Raw genomic sequence first — 8,535 nt, 5'->3', positions numbered from 1 at the left:
ACAACTGAAGTTGAAAAGAATTGATGGGCAAGAGGCAGAGGGGATGGAGGATAGCCCTTTCCGCAGCAGCAGCATCTCCTTTTGCGGTGGCTCTGGTTCCCTTTATTGAGCTTATTTTTCAGCATGCGTGTTTATATACCACACCTGAAAAGTCACAGGGCCTTTTGCTCTGAACAAAAGTGAATAAGAAATGTGTGTGTGTGTGTGTGTGTGTGTGTGTGTGTGTGTTTTGTGAGGAAGGGACAGGGAAGGTCACTGAGGCTACAACTTACAAATGACATGCCCCAGCCCTGGTGTTTGGCCTTGACTTAAACGAGATCAGTGGGAAAAAGAAACAGTCAGTCCTTTCTCCATGCTGCCTGCCAAGCTGGACGCCTCAGACTCCTTGAGCTTTACTCCAAAGCCTCTAGCTCAGCTCCAAATTGCGGGGGCATACTGCTTGTAGGGACCGAGGCTCCCTCTCCCCGGGCACTGTTAGTGTTAGGCTGATGTGCTGGCTCTGGGTCTGCTGAAATCAGGGATGTGGCCTGCAACTACTCCCACTCTATCAGCAGCCAGAAGGAAGGAAAACAAAGATAAGGGCTGGGGGGATGGAACCAGCAGGGGACCTAAGAGGAGGGACGGGAGGGTTGAGGAAAGACAGGGGACAAGGGAACAAAGAACAGAGGTGAAGGGTGAAGGGGATGGGGGGGGGGGGGTGAGAGAGGGACACGTAGGACCAGGTGTCCAGAAAGAAAGGAAAGGGCCATGCAGGGGAGCCAGTGGAGGAGAGAGGATGGACCAGTGGAGGAAATGAGAAGACCAGGAAGCCGGAGTGGAGCTTTCAAGTCGGTGCTAAAGCCAGGAAACTTAAAAGGCAGGGGAAGGAGGTTCTGTCAGGAAAACAGGAAAACAGAGGAAGAGGAAGCCTAGTAATTAGAGAAAACCTGACCAAGGGCCCAAAAGGAGAGGAAAACCACTGTGACGGGGACGGGGAGGTTGCAGAAAGGCAAGGCAGCAGGTAGTGGTAGCAAGCTTTGAAGCAGGAGGGTGGAAGCAAGGGAGGCAGAGAGCAGTGCTGGGAAGGAGAAAAAGAACGAGGAGATGGAATGCGCAAAACCCAGCACGGTGGAGAGCAAGGGAACTGGGAAGGAACCAGTAAAAGAATGCTAACCTTATGGTCGTAAAAACCAGAATGTGTGTATTTTGGCCTGCGGCCATGGTCCAGGAGACACAGCGTGGCTTTTAAGCAAGTCGTGGAGTGGTTGTGTCCACACGTTAGTAGCTTGTCCTGGTCTGCTGCTTTGAAAGGCAGCTGCTCTGAGTTGCCCACTTGTTGGCTGGTAGCCTGTTACTGGGGACATCAGATGAAACCCACTCTCCACACCTAAGGTATCCCCGCTCAATTTATGGTGCTCTAAGTTCAGAGGCACCAACTTTTCTTCCAGGGCAGTCGCTGCCCTTTGCAGGCCAAGAGTTGAGATGTGTATCCTGCGGGGTGACCTGCTCGCTGTCTCTTGAATCAATGGTCCCTTGGAGGATGTTTCTTGCTGGGACTGGTGCAGAGGCTCTGGAAGGGCAGAGGGGGTGATATGTTAAAGGTAATACAGGATGGAGGTTAAGGGAAGGGACCCTGGAGTCTGATAACCACAATTTGGTTCCTTGTTTTACCATTTTACTGTATAAACTAGCATATATTTCTTAGCCTCTCTGAGCCTCAATTACTCATCTGTAAAATTGGGCTCGTAATTATACCTATCTCATAGGGTTCTGATGAATCTTAAACGAGATAATCTGTGGGGCTAGCAGAGTGGCTAGATCATATAGATGCTCATTAAATGTTAGCTGTTCTTTTTATTATGGTTTAAAGACCAGATAACTCTGTGTGTGTGTGTGTGTGTGTGTGTGTGTGTGTGTGTGTTTGGGAGGCTCAGTCCTTGAATGAAGAGTAAGGGGCTTAGATTTTTTTTTAATTTTATTTAATTTATTTTTTTATACAGCATGTTCTTATTAGTTATCCACTTTATACATATTAGTGTATATATGTCAATCCCAATCTCCCAATTCATCCCAACACCACCACCACCCTGCCAATTACCCCCTTGGTGTCCATACGTTTGTTCTCTACATCTGTGTCTCTATTTCTGCCCTGCAAACCGGTTCATCTGTACCGTTTTTCTAGGTTCTACATATATGCGTTAATATACGGTATTTGTTTTTCTCTCTCGGACTTACTTCACTCTGTATGACAGTTTCTAGTTCCATCCACGTCTCTACAAATGACCCAATTTCATTCCTTTTTATGACTGAGTAATATTCCATTGTATATATGTACCACATCTTCTTTATCCATTCCTCTGTCGATGGACACTTAGGTTGCTTCCATGACCTGGCTATTGTGAATAGTGCTGCAATGAACATTGGGGTACATGTGTCTTTTTGAATGATGGTTTTCTCTGGGTATATGCCCAGTAGTGGGATTGCTGGGTCATATGGTAATTCTATTTTTAGTTTTTTAAGGAACCTCCATACTGTTCTCCATAGGGGCTGTATCAATTTACATTCCCACCAACAGTGCAAGACGGTTTCCTTTTCTCCACACCCTCACCAGCATTTGTTGTTTGTAGATTTTCTGATGATGAAGAGGCTTAGATTTGAAGGTATTTTAGCAAGAGAACGATCTGTGCAAATCATTGTGAAAATAAATCCAGCAGTGACATATGGCTCCTTTGGGGAATAGGAGAGACCATTTTGGTGACCAGAGCATGCATGAGATAGTGGGTGCCTGGACTAGGGATGGGGGTGGTGCTGAAAAAAATGTAAAGGGTATTTTGAGAGGCAGCCCAAACCCCAAAACCTTTATGATTGGGTGGACAGGTGGTGGGAGAGGGACATTTTAAGCGTGACTCCAAGGTTTGGGGGCCTAGAGCAGGGGTCAGTGGGAGCTCTCAAGCTAAGAATGATTTTTTACATTTTTAAAGGATTGTTAAAAAAAAACAAAGAAGAACTCATGACAGAGAAAGGATGTGGTCTGCAAAGCCTAAAATATTTCCTATTTAGGCCTTTACGGAAAGAGTTACCCTATCTCTGGCCCAGCCTATGGTATCAGAAGATGACTTTGCCCCAGAAATCAGGAAGCCTGGAGAGGTACAATGTCCCCCAGAAAATTAGAGCATTGGGAAAATTAGAGCATTGAAAAATTAGAAAAATTGAAAATTAGAGCATTGAAAAATTTACAAATTTGGGTCATATATTCATTCCACAAATATTTTTTGAATGTGGCTCAGGAGATTGACAGACCTGGTTGAATCCTGGCTCCATCTTCCTACCTGTCACCTTCACCAAGTTATGAATCTCTGTGTGTCTCACTTTTTTCCACTTGTAAAATGTGGATGACAATTATACTTACCTCCTGGAATTTTTTTTGGAAGGTTAAATGTGGTAAGACATGTAAAGCCTTTAGGCAGTGTCCGGCACACACCGCATAATAAATATTAACTTTTATTGTTATTGGGAACCTAGAAGCCCGGAGATGGAAATGAACGTGGCATGTGCTAAACAACAGTTAGAGGGTGAACTGGTTTGATAAATAACAGTAAGCAAATATCACTTGCCATTAGTATTATCATCAATATCATCACTCTTTTCCTGTTGTTAGAACTTGGGGTCTGGTCTTGGGACCTCAGTGTTCTCATTCGTAAAGCATGAGGTTTGCTAAGATCCCTTCCAGCTCTGTCTTTTTAATTTTTTGTCAATTCCTTGGTCCTTCCCCATTTCACTTTCTCCCTTCCCTCTGTGCAATTACAAACACACTTAACTCTCTTTGACATTTCTGACAGCCAGGTCATCTCTTCCCCATCCTCTTTAAAAATCGTGATCATGTAAGAGGTGATTCTGTTTTCCCTCCATTCCCAGTGAGCTCTTCCTTTTGCAGCCCCTCCCCCTTCGGGCATTTCCAACAAAAGAGTCTGGTCATTTTTCATGCAGTATCAGCCAAACGTCAGCCTCTGAAGCATTTGTCCTTGATTCTCGGAGTGTCGGAAGTTCTCCGTCTTCCCACTAGGACTTTCTGAGAGCATGGAGTGGATCCCAGAATTTCTAATCCTCCCTGCTGCAACTGAGCCTCTTCCCACACTTTGAGAAAAAGAATTGGGAAAAAAATGCCTGTGGAGGAGTAAGGCCTGGCCGGCTCGCTGCTGCGCGGGGTTTGTGCTGGCCCGCAGCTGTGCCCCGCCGGTTACCTACTGCTGCTTTGAGAGGCCAGTCGGGGGAGAGAGATTAGGGCCATCAAGATAAGGCAGAGAATATTCAAACTGGAGGCAAAAAGGGGCTTGTTTTTCCAATAGTAAGTAATCAGGGAACGGAGGAGGTAATTTGCAGATTAGGAAAGTGAACAAAGAACATAAAATTAACTTTATAGCAAAGAGGAGCACAGTCTGTTTGAAGAAATAAACCTCCATAAAGCATTATTGTTGATAAAATCAGACTGTTGATTTAAACTAAATAGGAAATATGACCAAATCAGGGTGAGGAGGGGGGTTCAGTGGCAGCTGGGGTTGAAACTTCAGGAGGGGATGGAAGGCTGGTTTGGGCTTGAGAGACCTGATGTGGCATGGTGTGTGTGTGTGTGTGTGTGTGTGTGTGTGTGTGTGTGTTGATGTGTGTGTATGCACGTGCATGTGTGTTGAGGGAGAGATGTAGTATTAAAGCAAGGATGGCATAGATAAGAGGAATGTGCCTTTCCAAGTCACCTAAACTGCCTTCATTTTGGGATTGCCTTTATTTCAGTGGATAAGAACAGATACTACACTTGATCTTAGCCAAAAGGCCAAGAAGTGATAAGATTATCTTTATTTTAAAAGTGGCCCTGACTTCCAAGCACTGGTAGACAGCACATATGCTCTTGCACACAGCCAGTCCCAACCCTACCTTCTCCTATTTTTAATTCTCAAATACCCACCTGAAACACCAGTAACTCTCCCTGTGAACACCAGTACTGACCTAGGTACCAAAGTCCAGGAATTCCAAGGTCATGCCTTTGATCCCAAGGAGGTTTGGGCAGGGCTTCTCTCCCCTTTATCACAGACAGGTTGGCCAAATTAAGGTAATACCCCTGCAGCGGGCAGTGAGAAATCCACCTCTGTGCTGTTAGCTGCCCTATAGTTCTCTGTGCTGAGCCTTCCTGACCCCACATGGACTAGGAGGGAACACTTACATGGTTTTTGTTGTCTTTGACTTGCTGAGGAAGGACTCTTCCCAAGGACCGAGTTGCAGAGAAGCATCCCTGTGTAGCAGTGTGTACAAGTCTTCATTTCCCCCTCTAGGTCCATTATCCTCTTTTGTCCGTCTTGCTCTGACCCCTGGAAGCCACAGCCTGGGAATTCCCTATTTTCTGGCTTTCTGGATGGTCCAGCTTCTGAGAGGCACCTTATGAGAGGCCGGAGGAGAGAGAGAGGGCAGGCTGCAGACTGGCAGTGGCTTTCTCTTCTGAAGTCCAGAGCTCTCGAACTATAGCTTAAGGCTCAGCTACGGGTTTCTCTGGGTTCGGGGCATTAGCCTTGTCCCTTCAGGCACAGAGGTGGTCCTGGCCCCCCTGCAGCTGCTGCACCTGGAATGCATCACCAGCCTTTGTTGGCTTCCTTTAAATGTGTCCTTGCTTTTAACAATCTTTTCATTATGCTCTCCTCTAATACTCCTACTTGAGTGTGCCATTCTTGTAGGACCCTGGTGGATACATGTGATTGCAAGTTCCTGTCTGGAAGTGAGAAAGCCTGGGTCATTGTAGGTCATTGGGCAAGTTGCTTCTCCGTACTCACCTCAGGTTCTTCATCTGTGAAATGGGCATGATGGTGAGGTCATCTTTCAGCTAAAACATGCTAAGATTCTGTTTCCACTAGTGGTGTAGGGGGCAAGGCTTTGGAGGGAAAAAAAACAGGTTTGAATCCTGGTTTTGACCACTTACTAGGTGTGTGGCCTTGGCCAAGTCTTAATCTCTTTGAATCTTTGTTTTCATCATCAGTAAAACAGGGAAGATAACCCTTTCCTTGCAAGTTGAGGGGGAGGGTTAAAATTACATGTATGGAAGCAATTAAAGCAGTTCTCATGATACAGAAGGCATCCAATCCACGTGAGAGCCTTTCTCTTCTTTCCAGGCTATCTTGAAGGGAAAATGCCTGAGCACGAGGGGAAAGAAGTTTGTAGCTTCTGGAGGTTCCCATTCTTTTCACCTCTAAGTCTGTTTATTTATATTTGCTGACATCTCAGGTTACAGACTCCCATTCATTTATCCTTTCCAATCTGTCTAGTCCTTGAAGATTTCTCCCTGGAACCATTCCTTTAAAAGGAGGGCAGCCCTGTGGTTAGCTGGAAGGAGGGAACCAGAAGAAGCAGACCCTGGGCACCAGGCCACTCTGTAGCCTGGTGTTCTGACCAGAACAGGGATTTCTTTCAGTTCAGAGCTCTCTGGGACAGCTGGCACATTTCAGGGACCTTCCCTTTCCTTCTTTATGCAGATGTCACCTTTATAACTGAAGGGCTGGGACTCTGATTTTTCATCGTAATTGCTTATACGTAGATTTTAGGACAAAATGAGCCCTCAACCAACCCAATCCGTAGTCCTGCACAACCCCAAACTTGCCATGATTTTTTTTTTTTTTTGCGGTACGCGGGCCTCTCACTGTTGTGGCTTCTCCCGGTTGCGGAGCCTGGCTCATGGGCCTAGCCGCTCCGCGGCATGTGGGATCTTCCCGGACCGGGGCACGAACCCGTGTCCCCTGAATCGGCAGGCGGACCCTTAACCACTGCGCCACCAGGGAAGCCCTTGCCATGATTTTTTTATAGAGATTTTTTTAAAAGTGTATACAGTGGGACTTTTGAAATTTTTGCTTGAAGTTTCAGTATTTAAATGTGTGCTCCACCACAGATAGATCCAGATGTGGACAAAGCTGTGAGTGAAAGGAAGTTTATCTGTAGTTTCTTCCATTCATTCTCAGTGTTCACTTTTTTCATTTCAGCATCTCAGTCTCCAGACACTCAACATCTATAACTGCCCATAGTTCACCAGAGATCCTCTGGCCAGGATCTTTTCCAGGATCAAATAGACCCTTGTAATTCTACCCTTATTGAATATAAACTTACATATCTTCGGTCTGTCAATAGCCACTGAGTGCTTTCAAGTATATGATAATTTGACCCATTCTTCTGTCTATCCATCCATTCATCTACCCGCCAACTTAACCAGCCAATTGACAAATATTGGTTGGGAGCCTCTTATGCACAAAATGTGGTAGGCTTTCTATAATAATTTTGTAAAAGTGTTAGTCACTGTTCCAGACTTAAGAAATATAGAGTATATTAGCAGACTCAAAACAAATAAAGGTAAAATGTTCTCTCACAGTACCAGTGCAAGCAAGGGCTAAGTGTCCACTAGTATTGGGGAAAGCTACCAGAGAAGGTATGGGAGCAGGGGAAATGGGAAAAAAGTAGGACATAGAATTCTAAAAGTAGACCTGTTTGGGTGGACTGGAGCATTTGAATAAGTAGCTGTGGTAAGATTGGAAAGACTGATCAGGACTGGTTTCTGGAAAAGGGGCTGGAATGTGAAGCTGAGAAGTATAAGCATTTCCTACATGTCATGAGAGCTCCTGAAGATTTTTCTAGCTGGAAGAGTTATCTATTGAATAGTAGAAGTGTGCAGAGTGTTTTAGAGTTTGGAGTGTTTGTATTATCTATTGACTCACTGATTCATAGATTCATGCAACAAAAATTTAGTGAGCTCTACTGTGTGCTAAATTCAGTGATCGTGGCTGGACACTAGTTCTTATGGCTTAGTTCCCAGAGAAATCAAAGGAGCCTCTGTTTTGGGGAGAGTTTCTTATTTATCAAGACCAAATAATTAACCTAGAGAACAAAACCATTGCAGTTAACTCTTTTTTTAAAAAAAATTTATATTGTAAAATTAAACACAGATACAGAAAACCAACCCAAAGAAATGTGTAACTTAGTGAATTATTATACAGTGAATACCCTTATAACTACCACCCAAATTAAGAAATAAGAGTGCCAGCCTGCCCTGTAACTCCTCCATGTGCCTCACCCCAACAGAGTTCCCCCCTATCTCCAGAGGTAAGCACTATCCTGACTTTTATAGTAATCTAGTCCTTGCGTTTATTTGTGGTTTTGTCACTCAAGTGTGCATCCCTAAACCCTATAGTTTAGTCTTGCCCATATGTTTCTTTTTTAATTGGAGTATAATTACTTTACAATGTTGTGTTAGTTTACGCTGTACAGTGAAGTGAATCAGCTGTATGTATACATATATCCCCTCCCTCTCGGACCTGCCTCCCTCCTCCCCCCCGCATCCCACCCATCTAGGTCATCACAGAGCACTACAGCAGGTTCCCACTAGCTATCTATTTTACACATGGTAGTGTATATATGTCAATCTAAGTCTCCCAATTCATCCCAGCCCCCCTTTCCCCCTGTGTCCATGAGTCCGTTCTCTACATCTGCATCTCTATTCCTGTCCTGCAAATAGGTTCATCTGTACCATTTTAC

The 8,535-nt window shown here is 44.8% G+C and overlaps 1 pseudogene; it reads right to left on the bottom strand.

The window, feature by feature from the left end:
• Positions 1-4,688: 4,688 nt before the first annotated feature.
• On the bottom strand, positions 4,689-4,819 carry LOC132423794 (U2 spliceosomal RNA; annotated as a pseudogene).
• Positions 4,820-8,535: the final 3,716 nt, after the last annotated feature.

The sequence above is a fragment of the Delphinus delphis genome, chromosome 3 (genome assembly GCF_949987515.2).
Source record: "Delphinus delphis chromosome 3, mDelDel1.2, whole genome shotgun sequence".
Taxonomy (NCBI): Eukaryota; Metazoa; Chordata; class Mammalia; order Artiodactyla; family Delphinidae; genus Delphinus; species Delphinus delphis.
The sequence above is the reverse complement of the archived record's forward strand: the minus strand, read 5'-3'. Positions and strand labels throughout refer to the sequence as shown.